We start from the raw sequence: 18,178 nt of genomic DNA, 5'->3' as shown, positions 1-18,178 counted from the left end.
GAGTCCACACCTATAGAACATTCTAGGAGTGAAGAGTGATTGAAGTGAGATGGTAAGAGAATTTTATGATGGGGAGTAGAGATTAAGTAGAATTTAAATACTTTATTTCTTATGTATGTTTATTTTTCCACTACAAACTTTAAAAAATATATATCTTTTCAGTACCAAGAATGATCTGAAAGCAGTCTGAACCTCATGGACTCAGCTGATAATAAATGACAAGTTGGGGGACTCAGCCAGGAATTTAGATTCACCTTCACTATCTCCTCTACCTTGTTCTTCTCTTAAGAAGAAGGATACTAAGTGTGGACCATGGATACATAAATACTAATTAGACAAAGAAATGGAGGATAGAGTTTTTGATGTTAGGAGGGAAACTCTTTCTTTTGCTTTCTTTTTCTCTTTCTCTGTCTTTGTCTCTCTCTCCTTCCCTCACACTCCCCTCATACCCCTGCAATTCTTAGCGTAGTATCTTTGAATTTTCAGATTGTTTCACTCTTGATATTATTTTATGCAATAAAATGGGACGTGTTTGGGGCTGCCTCCTGCTCATCAGGGATCTTGCTCTGGAATTGCATAAGAATATGAGAATTACAACAATCCTACCAGGATCTCATTGAGAAACTTTCTTTTCTTGGCATGTTTATCCTTGGGTTTATTTTCTAAACATTTTTTGTCACTGAAGTAAGAGCTTGTACAGGCTATTATTTCCTAGGGTGAGATAAGTAAATGAAACAACAAAAAAGGAGTCTTTGACAAAACAATTTCTGATCTAACATACATTTAAGTTGTCTCAGTTTTGTCAAGCAACGGTTTCATAAGCATATTTACAAATATATCTTTGTGTGCTATGTGCTAGTACAACTCTTTCTGTAGTGTGGATTCTAGAAATGAAATTGGCTAGGAAGTGGGTAAACATATTTAAAATTTTTTTTTTTTTTTTTCGGTACGCGAGCCTCTCACTGTTGTGGCCTTTCCCATTGTGGAGCACAGGCTCCGGATGCGCAGGCTCAGCGGCCATGGCTCACGGGCCTAGCCGCTCTGCGGCATGTGGGATCTTCCCGGACCGGGGCATGAACCCATGTCCCCTGCATCGGCAGGCAGACTCTCAACCACTGCGCCACCGGGGAAGCCCCACATTTTAAAATTTTAATACCTCCAAGTTGACTTCTGAATTTTTTTTTTTTTTAACCAATATACGCTCCTGCTGCAATGTTTGAGCAGCTCTTGAAATTCCTTTGCCAATACCTAAACATGTTTTAGAGGATGGAAACACTATAGACCATGAAACTGTCATCTAAAGCACCACAAAGTTTTGGTCCATGTAAGTTTAATCTCGTATCAAAATGAATAAAAACTATTACATGTACAGTTGGCCATTATGCAGAATGGTCATTAGCTCTCTCTATATGAGAGAGATAGAGATAGAAACTAACAACTTTTCTCAAATATAACTTAGAGCAGTTAAATAAAATTGACCTTTCTTTTGTCTTTCTTTTGATTTCAACAAAAATTAATTAAATTCAAGAAATGTTTACAACATTCGCTGAAATGTGGGCTTTATATCAGTTATGTATTAATGCAGTTCATTATTTACGGATACAACATTACTGATTATCTATTCTGTGCTAAGCACTCAACTAGGCACTGAAGACAGAGGTGAGAAAAAGAACATCTCTGTCTCTGAGAAGCACATAGTATATTTCTTGAACAAAGTAGCCTTCAACACAACGTGAAGAGAAAAAAAGATGAAGAAACAATAAACAAGAAAGTGGTTTCTCACCGTGCCCCACAAGGCACCAGGCAAAGCTTCACAGAATGAGATGGTTGAGGTGTGAAGGATGTATTGGAATTCTCCAGGTAGATAAGAATAGAAAAATCACTTCATAGAGAGTATAAAACCTGTGAAAACCAGCAGGATATGAGAGACAATTGAATAATTGGGGAAGTTTGTTTAAAGGCATATAAAATGCTTAGAATGGTGTCTGGCACTACCACTATTTACAGAATATTTGCTACCATCATCACCATCATCATCATTATTATGTGAGTGGTAGTAGCAATTATTTACTCTTCTTCAAAACTCTATGTATCAAATATATGCTCCCAATGTATTCCCAACCCGTTCACAATGAGAAAATTAAGGCACAGATACATTAGGTAACTTTTCTAAAATCACATAGCTGGTAGGTGGGGGAGTATGGTAAGAACTCAGGCTGTTGGTAGTTTCATGTAGTTCAACTTCAAGACACATATAGAAAAGATTTGGAAATGCAACAGATTATGAAAAAAAGTTATATACTAATATAAAGATGTTGTTCTGTAGATCAGAGAGTTTCTGAAAAGTATTATGCATAACAATGTATGAGCTAATACAAATGATATCATCAGCAGGGCCATTTTCCTTTTGTGTGTGTGTGTGTCTGTGTGTGTGTGTTTTGTTTTTGTTTTTTGTTCCTACATCTGCCAGCACTGGAGAGGTCAACGATATTAGTGAGCTAGTGAGAGAGAAAGTAAGTGAGAAAAAGAGGTCTCCTCTGCTATATGCTTTCGTCTAATGGGAGTAGCAACTCGAAGCCAGTCCTCATTAGAGAGGTGGGAAATGTCTTTACCTTTATAGAAGATTAAAATGTTAATCAGTATAGGACTGGATGACTTCTGAATCAAGACTTTTACAGCAAAAATTGAACATAGGACATTTTATTATCTAAAGTGAACAGAGAAATGATGGAGTCTGCAGGAGTTATCATGCAGTAACAGAGGAAAAATTTAATTTCCTGTACTGAGTACATTTTAAAGGGACAGTAGAATACAAAAATAAAGTTATATTTTGAGTACTTTCTATAAGTTTAGTATATCCATTAGAGATGTTTAAAAGACAGAATCAATTTTTACATCAATGAGGAAGTGAGAAGAGTAAAAATGAGCTAAATATTACTTCATTAGTTGCTTAAGTGAATAAAGATATTAATGGAGACATTAATAAAGATATTAATGGAGGGAAAAGAATGAGATCAAGTTTGTATATGTTGATGATGCAGATGTAGATATTTACAGATATCAAGACAAAGATGTCAATTAGCATAAGAGAAACACAAATCTGGTATTTCCAGTTTATACTTGTTCAAGGTGAATTTTAAATATATATATTTCCTTTCATCTTATTATTCATTCAGAAACAATTTTTCCTGTTATTCTATTTTCTGCCTCAGGAAAGTCCTCCCATTTATTGGTGAACCAGAGCTTAAAGGCCTCAAGTAAACATCACAGTAAAAAGCGTTTTTATGTTGTTGTTATTGTTGTTGTTTTCTGTTGCAATTTCCTTAGGAAAACTTTTGGTAAAAATGATTTTTAAAAAACCTGACAAACAGCAAACATACAGAAAGAGCTTATAATAATGAAAAGAGGAAGACCATTTCCCTTCTCAATATGACTGGGAAGAACAAAGGGAAAAGCACTTAAAATTAAGCTTGTTTTATTTTTATATATTTATTTTTTAATTTCTCTGGTTGCATCACCCTAATTTTCTTCTGCCTTCAGTTTCCTTTGATCTACGAAGACAGAAAATAGAATTGTGGTAATCATTTCACAGTGTGTACATATACCAAATCATCATATTGTACACTTTAAATGTATACAATTTTGTCAATTTTACCTCAAAAAAGCTGGAAAAACACCAGAAGATCGCAATTTAACAGTATTTGCACTTCCTATTATAAACCTGTACAAAAGTGTGTGTCTATGTGATTAACTGATAATTAAATTGTCCTAATTGTAACTACAATTACTTTTTTTCTAGAAAATTGGTTTTGCTCAATTTTGTTTTCATGTGCATCTTCCTTTTTTATTTGTAACATGCTTTTGAGGTATACTTGATATGTAATAAGATGTACACATTTAAGGAATACAATAAGTTTTGCTCATGAAACCATCATCAAATCCAGATAATGAACATTTCCATCACTCCAAAAGTTTGCTGATGGCTCTTTGTAATTCCTCCCTCTCACCTCAGCTCACTCACATCTCTGTCATCCCTCCCACTCGTGTGTTTTCCATCATGGTATATTGGTTTCCAACTCTCTAGAATTGTATATAAATAGAGCAATCCTGTGTGTGCACTTATTGGTCTGGCTTCCTCAACTGGAATACTTATTTCAAGATCCACCCATACTGGAGCATGTATCAAGAGTCCATTCGTTTTATTGCTGAGTATTGAATAGATATACTAAACATATTCAGTCTGTTCACCTGTTAATAGACACTTGGGCTGTTTTCAATTTTTGGCTGTTACAAATAAAGCTATGATCATTCTTGTACTAGTTTTTGTAGAGACATCTTCTTTAATTTCTTTTAGGTAAATACCTAGGAGTGGAAGGGCTGGATCATATGATAGATATATGTTTTACTTTTTAAGAAACTACGAAGATGTTTTCTAAAGTGGTCCCACTACTTTACATTCCCACTAGTAGTGTATGAGAGTTCCAGATTCTCTACAACCTCACCAACACCAAGTGCAGTCAGGTTTACTTTCAGTCATTCTGATAGGTTTGTCTCACTATGATTTTAAGTTTTATTTTCCTAATGAATGATGTTAAGCATCTTTTCAGGTGCTTATGTGCTATCTACATATATTTGGTAAAGTGTTCAAATATTTTACCCTTTTTTCTTTTTTACCTTATTTGTTTCCTTATTACTGAATTTTGAAATTCTTTTATATGTTCTGGAAATAAGTGCTTTATCAGATATATGTTTTACAAAATCTTCTCTCAATCAAGTAGACAAAGATCATAAAATGCAATCCCTATCAAATTACCAATGGCATTTTTCACAGAACTGGACCCGAAAAAATTTAAATTTGTATGGAAACATAAAAGACCCCAAATAGCCAAACAAAGATTTCTCAGATCTTGAGAAAGAAGAATGGAGCTAAAGGAATCATGCTCCCCAACTTCAGACTATACTACAAAGTTACGGTAATCAAAACTGGCACAAAAACAGACACATAGATAAATGCAACAGGATACAAAGCCCAGAAATAAATCTATGCACTTTTGGTCAATTATTCTATGACAAACGTGGCAAGAATATACAATGGAGAAAAGACAGTCTCTTCAATAAGTGGTGCTGGGAAAACTAGACAGCTACACGTAAAAGAATGAAATTAGAACATTCTCTAACACCATATACAAAAATAAACTCAAAATGGATTAAAGGTCTAAATGTAAGACCGAATACTCTAAAACTCCCAAAGGAAAACATAGGCAGAACACTCTTTGACATAAATTGCAGCAATTTTTTGGATCCGTGTCCTAGAGTAATGGAAACAAAAGCAAAAATAAACAAATAGAACCTAATAAATTTAAAACCTTTTGCACAGCAAAGGAAACCATGAACAAAACAAAAAGACAACCCAGAGAATGGGAGAAAATATTTGCAAATGATGTAACCGACAAGGGATTAGTCTCCAAAATTTACCAACAGCTCATGCAGCTCAATATCAAAAAGCAAACAACCCAATAAAAAAAATGGGCAAAAGACCTAAATAGACATTTCTCCAAAGAAGACATAAAGATGGCCAAGAGGCACATGAAAAGATGCTCCATATAGCTGATTATTAGAGAAATGCAAATCAAAACTATCAATACAATGAGGTATATCACCTCACATTGGTCAGAACTGCCATCATCAAAAAGTCTACAAATAATAAATGCTGGAGAGGGTATGGAGGAAAAGGAAGCCTCCCTCACTGTTGGTGAAAATGTAAATTGGTGCAGCCACTATAGAGAACAGAATGGAGGTTCCTTAAAAAACTAGAGTTACCATATGATCCAGAGCTCTCATTTTATGTAGCCCTTTCCTTTTTAATAGTCCTGCCAACTCTAGCTTCCTTGATCTCTCTGTACTCACAATTACGCCTCCTCAACTCAGGGAGTCCATTAAGCTCTGCGTGAATTTCCCATCCCTTTTCCATGGCCTAGAAACTCTCTCAATGCAGTAAGTTGGGACAATTATAGAGCTTACTTAGATCATCTCTTGTATCTCAGGGATCACTGTCCTTCATAGTCTGATACCCAATTTCTTGAGAAGGGTTGTTTCATGTGTTTTGCATTGTGTTTTAATTTTTTCAGATAGGAGAGCAAATACAGTCCACTCTGTCTTGGAAAGAAGTGGACATTCTTTCAACTACTTTTAAAATTAGGTAAAACCTAATCTGGCACCAGCATCAGAGAAATCAGAAACATATAAACATTCCTACAACAATTAAAGGAAATGTGGATACCTCTCCTAAATAGCATATTTAGAGATAAGTTTTCTGTTTGAAAAGGCAAAAGGGAGATATGACAATCAATTTTATAGGTATTATTCTTAAATTTACCAGTGAAGTGATATATGATTTGTTATTCTCAAATAATTAAATATCTTCCTTGTGTTCCAATACATGAAACAAGTCTTTGCAAGTTTTTAAAATATTGTGGCTGAAATAATTCCAGTATCAGAAATGTTGCTGACACAGATTGAAGTTTCTCACTCTTCTCTCTGACCCCAATAAATGTGAAAGTATTTGCTACATGTGAAATTTAAGGTAAACTCACTCTGTATGTATTTGTATTTATGAGTCTGTGTGAATGTACTTATCTATGTTCTCATACACTTTTATTTCCTTTTACATTCTATATAGTGATGGATAGAGCTAAGTTTACATTGTTTAAAAAATAAAATGAACCTACTTTGACTTGACATAGGAACTCATCAGAAATTTAGTTCTTAAATACTGTTTTTCTAGGTAATAGAGTATTTAAAAGCAGGCTATCCTGAGAGAAACAGGAGTAAATGTAAACAGAGTCACATCACTCAAGTCCATGCCTCTTTCCTAAAGGCAACTCTTGTCAAATGATTAATCAATACAAGCATATAAAGGCCCGGAAAGCTTTCCTCAATTTTGGATAACACTGAAGGGTCATCTCAGATTGAGAACTCACTATAGGCTCAGATGAGGTCCTTTTTGCAATGGCATCACAATTAAACTTTTCTTTCCACACAATCCTTCACTCCACTACAGATGTTGATGCTAAGACCAATCACCAATAAAGTTTTTGTATAAAATATTCATCTCAGAGCCTGTTTTTATATTGGCAGATGGTTCCAGGAAGCAGAGTCTAAAGTGATACTCTGAACATGGCTCACTGGTTCACTGGCTGGCAATGAGGACCCCTAATCATTGCTGGTGAGTAGAAGGAACACTGTTAGTCCCTGAAATGTGGGAACAGTAAAACTGTCAAAGCAATCACCAAAGTTAAAATGAGACACCAGTATAATGGAATGAGTGGTAGGTACACTGGTATACTGGTACTCTTAGAGGTAGAAGGAAAACAGTAATCATAAGGGCTATGGATTTGGAAGAAAATTTCTGGGGGCAATCAACTAATTGGAGAAGGGCAATGAGAAGCTGATGATAAAAATCAACAAAAGGACAAAGTGTGAAATCCAGAAGTCTCTGTTGGCTGCGTACAAATATACTCTTTCCTGTAACCAGAGTCTCAGAAAAGTTGAGAATCAGGTATAAAAATTAATTATAAGGTTAGTATAGGTCCAGAGAAGGTTGCATTCTCAATCACAGCAGGCCTACTCTGCCAAAGTCAGAGTGCTGATTAAGAAGAACTGACGCTCTGAGACTTGGGTAAGGGATACGCAATTCAATGCAATCAACACACTCAAAGATCTTAAATCCAGTTTCCCAGGACCTTCTGGATCTGTAGATGTAATTTAGCCATAACTGTTGAAGCTTCTACCTTTTTTCCTTTGTTTGAAGATGATGAAGCACATTCTGCCTTACAAAATGGCATATACTCCCTTAGGATAAACCCTGCCATCCTTCTTGACCACAAGATAAATGACTAAGCTTAAGTCTCAACCTAACCCAGGGAGGGATGCTCTGTTTCTGCAGGACCTGTTGATGCCTCAGGGCCATCCAAGATGTGCTGCCTGGAGACTGGAAAATACATATGGGACTAGATCCTAATTGTTCTGGTTAAAAGAGAGTTATCAATATAGAAGGATTTCCTCATGAAATAGGTTTTAACACCCTGGCAAGGACCCTGAAAGATGGTACTAAAAATGCTCCCAGAATGATTCTTGTTCCCTTACAGAAAGTGATTGCCCAGAAATGCTGTGACAGTTTAAAAAAAAAAGTCAGAGAAATGGATATGCTAAAGATATATGCTATATAAGGTGAGGAATCCTGTCAGATGAACGAATTAAGGTCGTAGAAGGCACTTCACCAATGTGATAAGGAATAGACTAGAGAGAGTAGCTGGCATCATTGAGAAGCTCAAAGGTGGATTCCTCTGTAAACCAAGGATGAGAATAGTAATTGTTATTATAGAACTTCTATGATTTATGCTAATAGGGATGATAAAACACTGAAAATAAATAGAAGCCAGCTATCTTCTCTCAACCATTTGTCAGAAGCCAGGTTGTGAAATTATTGTAATGTGCAAGAAGGTCTGAAAGGCAGCCAGAAGGACCAGATCCACAGAGTGCCAGAGAAATGGATACAAAACCACATTTATAGGGGCAAAATAGATAGGCATACAAAAAGGGTGCTGTTTAATCTATACAGTCAAAAGAATTCAAGTTGGGATGATAAGGAGGCTGAGGGATATAAATCCCAATAAAGTCATGATCCCTTTATCAATTTTCAAAGGAGAGGCCAGACCTCCAAAAGAAACTAGAGCAAGCTTAAATAACATTTTTCCGAGTCTTGCCCAAGAGACTTCTGTTCCTTTCCAGGAAAACCATACCTCAGGGAAAGGGAAGAAACCAAACATTTCAAGGACCCAAAACATCACCATACATGCTGTTACTGTAAGGCTTATGGGGCCACGTAATCTATGGGCTCTTAGCTTGGCACAATGAACTGAAATTTTATATGTTGAAATGCCAGTCCCCAATGTGATGGTATTAGGAGGTGGGACCTCTGGGAGGTAATTAGGTCATGAGGGTGAAGTCCTCATGAACAGGATTAATGCCCTTATAAAAAGGACCTTAGAGAGCTCTCTCTCCTTTCTACTGCATGAGGGTTTCATGCCGCAGATGTTAAAATTTGTACTCTTCTAGGTTACTGCCTCTAACCATTCAGCAGCCTTTCAGGAGGCCAAATCCTATGCACTGAAGTTTTAATCAGGGAGCATAGGTGCAGTTTTGAGTGCAGGGTGCTGAGAGAGAGAGACAGAGACAAAGAGAGAGCAGATGAATGAGAAAATCTGAAAATAAGCTGAAGATAGATGTCTAATACACCTAGCAAAATGTGCCATGATTCTCTCTAGATTCTTCTTTGTATCTCAAATATTTGTGCAACAATGAAAGAAATGCATAATGTATGAGGACTGTAAAAAGCGAAATTCACCATATTTTAGAAGTATCATTGAACATACTTTTTAATAAGTAAATATAACTGACTGTAAAGAGCCCATCACACACTAGCATGCACATATACACTCATACAAACCGAATTAAGAGTAAAAAGATAGAAGAAAAAAATAGACCAAGTGTTATTTCAATACCAACTTGTGTCCATAAATCCTAACAGAGAGTAAACATTTGGCTCTTGGAAAAATGTTCACAGAAGCATAATACTGTTTGCATACATTTAAAAGATAACCAACTTGTTTTATTCTATTTATTTATTTTAAAAAATTTTACTTTTGGCTGCTTTGGGTCCTCGTTGCTGCACGTGGGCTTTCCCTAGCTGTGGCGAGCAGGGGCTACTCTTAGTTGCAGTGTGCGGGCTTCTCATTTCGGCATTTTCTCTTGTTGCGGAGTTGTGGCTCACGGGCTCTAGAGTGCAGACTAAGTAGTTGTGGCACATGGGCTTAGTTGCTACGTGACATGTGGGATCTTCCCATACCAGGGTTCGAACCTGCATTCCCTGCATTGGCAGGTGGATTCTAAACCACTGTGCCACCAGGGGAGCCCTCGACTTGTTTTAAAACCACCATCAAGGAAATTTTTCTCAGGAACCTAACAGTCCAAGATAGCAACACACTCTGTATATTATAATGCATAGTTTTACAAGATGATACACATACCAGCTTCAATTTGATTTAGATGTAGGCAGCACTCTGGGACCACTGTGGAAGCTGCTACAACCTGCTAGGACTAGTGGTTGGAAACCTTGATAGAGTCAGAAGTGTGAATAAAAACAAGAATGATCTGGGGACAGGAATGAATATTTAAATCTAAGAATATACGTTACAGATCTTCTGGGATTAAGGACTGTTTGGTTTTTTAGTTTGTTTGATTTATTTTTTGTTTTCTTTTGTTTTTCCCTGCTTCCCATTGACCCAGTCACTGATCTGTAGAAATAAACCAAGGTAGTGGAGTTACAATTTGGAATTGAATTGGGATGGTAAAAACCATGACCAGCTACTACTATAAATAAATCCCTTTTTCTCTTCCTTAAGGCCACCAAGAGGGTGAGGCCATCAGTTCAGGAGTTTAAAAGGAGTTGTCAGCACATAATAAGAAATTTCTCTTCATGGTCATTGAAAAATGGAAATATCATGTCAATGTAATCATCTAGATGTGCATTGTTCATTTTTGCTTATCATGATAATCCCAATGCCCAAAAAATTACACTTAAAGCAAAACAAAATATTTTTCCTGCTCCATTAAAATTCTTAACAGATTCTCACAGAGCTATAAAAGTGAAACTGTATTTAGTCTATATTTTTATTCATATACATGTATTTTTCTATTAAATAAGAAGGTGCATATAAAAAACAGGTTATCCATATTTAAAATGTAAAGAATTCCCCAAAAGTCTGAAGCATATGTTTCTCCTCCTGTCTTTCTTAATGGTGCCAACCTGCCACTTAATTTTAAGCTAAGAAGCTTGGTTGCCAACACCTTGAGGAAAGAGCAGCATCTTCTTTTGCTCATCATGTTGTTCTCAAACCCCAAATTGGTCAATAATAATGTGTTTGAATAAATAAATAGAGAGCATCAGGGCTGGTAGATAAATGCTATATTATGGTACTGAATATATGACTGTAATATGCAATAGTATTTAAAACCGGAATTTCATGAAAAGTAGTGAGAGAAGCTGGCTACAACTATATATGTAACTCATATATGTGAAACTGTGACAATCTTCTTATGGATGAAACAATATATGTACATGTGGGTGGGTGTGAATTATATATTTCCACTTAATACCTTGTTGTAACAAGTAAAGATAACAATTAGATTAGTAGCATATTGTAAGATCTCTGTGCTGACCACGAAAAAAACTACTTTCATAAAAATTCTGTCTTTTCATATTGCACTATTATACAAGTCAGCTAGAGGAGACTGCTATCATTTTTAGTATAAAATACTAGTATTACTGGTGTGGCAATAAATTCAGTTCTATTTATGACGCTTCAGATTTAGACCCAAGGTTATTGCTTAACTTTAGTTTCTATGACTTCTACAAGCATTAAGCTTGACTGAACCTCATATTATAGTACTGACAAGTGAATCAACAGACAAAAAAATGTTGATGCAAATCAAAATTACAGTATATAAGACAACATTTGCCTCTACATTTAGTCTAGCATTCAAAATGTACTTTTGCTTTAATTTAGAAGTGATATTTACTACCAAAACATACAAAGTAACCTTGGTAATTACTGGTGAAAACATTCAGTCATACTACAAACCTTTACTGTTCACTGACTATAACTGTGTTACATACAAACAATAAATATCTGACAAATATCACAAGACAGCATTACCTTTTGCTCTTACTGTCACTGAAAGAAACAATTTTGGAAACGTTTACTTGCATGTGCCTAAGCAAAATATATAAGCATATTTACTTAAAGATTTGGAATAATGATTAAAATCCACATGCTCAGCTGAATACTTTTAGAATAAAGGAATTCAGCTTGGGAGTTGCTAACAATCATTACATTTCCTATATTCACATAAGCACAATAACTGGGAGGATAAAATTTACCATTCATAATAGGTCTAAAAATAAAATGTATCCTGGAAAAATTCAATAAGGAACGTGCAAATCCTTTCTAAAAAAAGAAGTATAAAGTATTACTGAGGGATATAAAAGAAGACAAATAAATGAAGAAATATTCCCAGTTAATGAATAAGAAAAAGCCTTGTTGTTAAAATGACAATTCTCTAAATTATTTTTTTAATCCTAAAAAATCCTTTGGAGATTTTATTGCTGTTACATAATATTTTTTTATGTGTATGCATTTATAAAGATATGAGAACAGAAAAAACTCTGAATAAAAAAAGAACTAGAAGGCTAAATGTTGCATTTCCAGATATCAAAAGGTATGCCAAAGATAAATAATTATAAATAATACAATAATGTCTAAATTATGCAAAGTTATATTGATGGAGCAGAATATAAATTCTTTTATAAAATAGCCAGGATATTTTGCTATAAACTTTTTGGAAAGTCAAGAAATTATTTTAATATTATTCATTTGTTTGTACAGATAATTAAAATATGTATACATCTAGAAGTAGAATGAAATTCAACTAAAATGACAAATTAGGAAAATAACAGTTACATAAATGATGTATATCAATGAATATTTTTTACAAAAGAATAATTAACACATATTTCTAATTCTGAAAATGTTTTTGTAGTTAAAAAAAAATTTGAGAAGTATACACCAAGATATTAAACAGTAGCCTTTTGTACTTCCCAAAACAGGTCTCTGTTTCTCTGCAGCCAGGAAATGTTCTCACTTTTAAGGACTGCTGTAATTAGATTAAAATGCTGGACAACTGCATGGGTGTTCTATTACTGCCATAACAAACGACCACACATTTAGTGGCTTAAACCAACACAAATTTATTATCTTACAGTTCTGGGGATTGGACTGAAATGGGCTGAAATCAAGGTGTCAGCGTGTCTGCCATTCTCCTGAAGGCTCCAGGGAGAATTTGTTTCCTTCCCTTCTTCAGCTTCTAAAGGCCATCTGGCATTCCTTGGTCAATGGAAGAGGGAGGAGATCGTCAAATACAGGAGTATATCATCTTCAAATCCCTCTCAGACTCTCACTTCCTCTTCTGCATCCTTCATTCACTTTAAAGGATCCTCCGTATTATATGGAGTCCACCCTGATAACTGGACAGTCTCTTCATCTCACAGTCCTTAACTCTAATCATCTTCAAAGTCACTTTCGCCATATAAGTAACATAAACAGAGGTTCCTAGGATTAGAACATGAACACCTTTGGGGATCCATTATTCTGTCTCATGTAATGTGTTAACTTTATTAGTGTGTTTAAGGGCTTTTGGGGTTTTTTTTTGGTATGTTTTTCTGTCTTTTCATTTTCTAAAAAGAACAATTATTAGTTATATTATATAACTAAAAAACAAAAATGATCAGAAGAAATCCAAGTGGAAAATGGAAAATAATGCCCTAGAATAGGTGTACAGATATCCACATTCATAATGTTGCCTGGTCTAGCAACTCGTTGCATACCTGTGGACCTTATTTTCAAGGCTCTGTTATTTAATTTCTTAATGTGAAATTAGGGGGTTTAAACTTTAAAGACAACTTTCAGCAGAGGACTAAAAACTTGGACTAGGTCTCCATGACTTTATGAGATGTTCCAACTGGGATGGCAGTGTAGGCACAAAAGCCAGCTAATGTTCTCCAGCAGGACACGAAAGGCACTTTGAAAGTTGTTGCTAAGTCTGTTGGGTGTTATTTGGAATGCTTTCTCTGTGTCTTCCACGTTCACTTGTATTGTGGATAATTAAAACCCACATATAATACAGAATTCATTTACTCAGACAACACATAGCAACTAGTTTATGTTAGACATGGTGTTAGGGGATTACCTCTATGCCATAAGTAATATAAATAAAGCAAACATATACTGTTGAAAGATAAGCACAAAGATGAAACAGACATATTTCTGTGTCACAGGACACTGAAACTTCAGTTGGGCAGAGAGAATAACCACCTCCATCTCCTCCATCACTCTTCCACACTTCTTTGATATTATTGTCAACATCATTGGCACAGCCGAGTTCACACGTTCCATGAGCTTGTCCTTGTTCTTTAGAATTGTGCCGATGGTTGAACGATTCATGTTATAAGAATGAGCGACATCTACCATCTTTTCACCTTGCTCCATTCTCTCAATTACTTTCACTTTTGTTTCCATCGTTATTGCTTGGTGCTTCTTAGCAGTACCAGCTACATCACCACTCCTTTTACACTTGCTTCCAGACATGCTGGGCTTGAAATAAAGATACTGTACTACTGTACTCTGTACAAAAGTACACAAAAGCACAACCACTTGTAGAGGATGCACGCACATGACAATGTACGCCAGACACGTGAACTAATGTGACCGGACATGCAAGCGCATGCTTGGATCTTTGAAAGTTCTAAACTTGAAGGTTCCCATGTAGGAGACTTATTGTAGCCTTACCTCACTGTCTTACATCCATTGTTTTCCTGTCGATTCTCACTATTAGCTAGACCCAATCAAAAGCCAAAGACTAGGGAGCCACTAGGGCTGACCCGTGGAAGAAGAGGAGAGTGGCAAAGACAGGAGAGGGAATTTAAAAGAGCAAACTGAGTAAATATAGTGCTGGTTACCCTCTCTCTGCCACCAAATCTTGTAAATATGTATTTAACCTGTCAGCTTCCTCCTACCTTCCCTAACATCAACACTACCCTGGTACAACTATGATAATGTACTTTTTAAATTTTAAGGTTCTCTTCTAATTAGCCTCCTCTTATTATCCTGACCCTTCCAGCTAAACTAAAATGAGCTTCTCAAAACTCATGTAAATTATGCTCCTTTCCCTATTTAAAAGATATCAATATTTTCCTAGCAGCATCAGAATAAAAGTCAGAATCCTTAACATGCCCCCTCCCTGGAAAATTCTTTTATTTCTCATTACCTGCCTAACTCCTCATTTTCCTTCAGATCTTTATTCAGTCCTCACTTCCTCTTCCAAGTTGTCCTTTCTGACAAATCGCTTATTACTGATATTCATAGCATGATCTATTCTACCTGTAATATTTATTATTCTTGTAATATAACGTTTATTGGAATGATTCTTCGCTTCTCCTATAATACTAAGGCTGTAACTGTGTCTCATTTTGCCTTAGTATCATATCCTCATTGCCTGTATAGAGCTAACAGTAAAATACTGTAAAACATAGTAAAACACAGTAAACCATAATGAATTTATCTTGAATGAATCAATGTATTAAGTAACTTTCATTAACTTAATTTTTCCCCACAATATACATGATGGATGAAGTTCACACATGTGAGTTAACTGCATGAATGTTGTGAGATTTCGATACATCTCCCACCAAACAGCTTATCCTCTCTTCATCTGTTTTTCAAAGGCCCAAGAACAAAGTTGGATAGCTTGTTCAAATGAGTAAACAGGGTTGATTTAGAGTGAAACTCTGAGAATCCATAATGAGAAGAATGAATAGAGATTAGGGATGATGGGAAGAAAGCTTCTACAGTTGAAAAGTTGGGCTTGAGGAGTATATTAATTGCCTATTGGTACTGTAAAAAATCACCACAAAGTTAGTGGCTTAAAACAATACAACTATATTATCTTAAAATTCAGAAGTCCAAAATGGATCTCAGGGAACTAAAATCAAGGTGTTGACTGGGCTGCATTCCTTTATACAGCCTCTGCGGAAAAATCCATTTGGTTGCCTTTTTCAGTTTCTAGAGATTGACTATATTCCTTGGCTCACAGCCCCCTTCCATCTTGAAAGCCAGCAGTGGCATCATTCTTGCCCTTACTTCTGTGGTTACAGCTCCTTTTCTGATCCTGAATCTCCTACTTCCTTCCTTTACTTATAAGGACATGTGTAATACATTGTATTCATCAGGATCATCTCTCCAGCTCAAGATCCTTAATTCAATTACATTTGAAAAGTCCATTTTCCCATGTAAATTAACATATTCACAGGTTCCTTGCATTAGAAGTGTGAATGTCTTTGGTGAGTTATTATCTGCCTATCTCATGGAGAATCAGAGGTGGTTTGATAGCGAATTTGAGGAGCAGCTGTCACATGTGAGAAATATACAAGGATTATGTGAATGGAGTTAATGATGTAGCATGCCACCCCAAATTTATTTGCCCAGTTGCAGGAAAAGCTGCTGATAGGGCCATCCCATTTTCAGAGCTCCCATGGAGTCAAATGACGCATGATGCTTTTTTTGAGGATGGCACTACTGTTCAACATTTTCCTCTGCCCAATCTTCCTTCCTTCTCCTCTATTCCAAAGGTGTAGATACCAAGAGCACTCCTTAAAAAGCCCATTTTATGCTAATTTCCAACTCAGAGTCAGCTATGCAACCCTGTTAAAATTTTTTAAAAAGTGATGGAGGGATTGGGGGTGGTGGTTGGAGAGAGGGAAGGAGAGAGGGAGAGAGGGAGGGAGCGAGAGATATTATGAGTCACATCTACAGTCACAAAGTGCCTGTGCTGGGAAACCTGGAAAATAAGAATCGGAGGAGAAAAAATTACTTAAAAAAAAGAAAAAGAATAGTCACAGTATGCTGTTGTTTAATGCTCTAGTGGCTTATTATTGTTAGAATATCAACAAAATTTATTTCTCTCATAGCTACAAATATTTTATAATATCCAGTTACTGCCTACCTCTTACATACCTTCTAGAACCCAACCCATGCTCATGCATATTCATCCACACTGCCCTCCTTTCTTACCCTTCATTACCAAGCATGCTCTCACCTCAAGGCCTTTATAACTTATACTGTCTCCTGCTGGGAACACTACCTCTACCCTGCCGCAATCTCGGACCTTCCCCTGGCTGTAGTCTTCTTGTCATGTGTGTCTTAGCTCAACAGCCACTTCCTCATTGAAATCGTCCCTAACTATATAATATCAGTCACTATCACACCACATTGTTTTATTTCCTCTGTATCACATATCATTATCAAAAACAGTCCTGTGACTCTCTTGTTTATATATATATTCTCCCTAATGTATATACGATCTTTGCTCTCTACTGTGTAATCAGAGCCTAACAACCTGTTTGGAACATAGTAGAGGCTTAACTAGTGCTTCTTGAATCAGTTTCTCTTTTTTAACTTCAATTTTTACATTCTGAAGTGAGAAAACATCTTGCACAATTAATACAGTTTCAGGAGATCCCATGTGGGTTCCCACCATTTTGTGCCTAAGAGGTTGTCTTTCTTCTCCACCCCTGGTGCCATAGTGGGAAGAAGAAATATCAGCCACGACTTCTCCCATAAGGAATCTGGTAACCTGATTATTAGGCCTGAGGTACCCCCAGAGCTGATAAGCTTCTTAGCAATTTATGACTTACTTCTTGTTTTACAAATTGGGATGAACATATCTGAAGTGATATTAAACCAAAAGTAAAGGGAAGATTGCACTCAATGAAGGTAAGTGGATAGGAAGACCATGATAGGGTTTCATGCTGGATTTTCAAGAACAAGAATGGTTTGTACATAAATATGGAAGGAGAGCACATCAGAAGGCCAGGGGAAAAACCTGAACAAGACATACAACTGGAAAAAAGAAGAGTGTAGCCATGAGCCTATTTTGTACAGTGTTCACTTCGTAGAGAAAACAGACACAAGAATAAAAATCCATGTGGGTATCAGTTAGATGATGGAGGGCCCTAGGTATCAATAGTTTGTACTCTAATCTCCTTAAATAACAGCTGTAATCATCTTTGTACGTGTTCAGCGTTCAGAGGCTTGTAAGTGACTATAAAATAGACTGGTAATGGTGTCGACCAGGATGGAGGATAGAGATGGGATGGAGAGATTGGTAGTACAGACTCCAGGAGCCAGTTATAAAACTTTTCCCAAAGCCAAGGTGAGAAGCAGTCATCACCTCTTTTTTATTTTCCTCTTGTCTCTCACTTTTAAATGCTTTTATTAGTTCTCCTGATAAATATGTCCCTACTTCCACTTTATGTATTTATGGATATAACGAATAACTTTCCTTTTTAATTTTCTACTCAGTTATAAGAAGACAGCAAGTGGGAAAACAGAAAGTGATCAACATAGAATATCAAAATGCAGTGTGATCGGTTCCTTATTAATTGAAAATCAGTTATACTTTTCTTATGGTGTAGATTTATCAGGAAGTTTGGTGAGCTGGTTCA

This window comes from Delphinapterus leucas, chromosome 20 (genome assembly GCF_059928025.1).
Source record: "Delphinapterus leucas isolate spDelLeu-1000000601 "Yukka" chromosome 20, BTC_Dleu_Yukka2, whole genome shotgun sequence".
Taxonomy (NCBI): domain Eukaryota; kingdom Metazoa; phylum Chordata; class Mammalia; order Artiodactyla; family Monodontidae; genus Delphinapterus; species Delphinapterus leucas.
The sequence above is the reverse complement of the archived record's forward strand: the minus strand, read 5'-3'. Positions refer to the sequence as shown.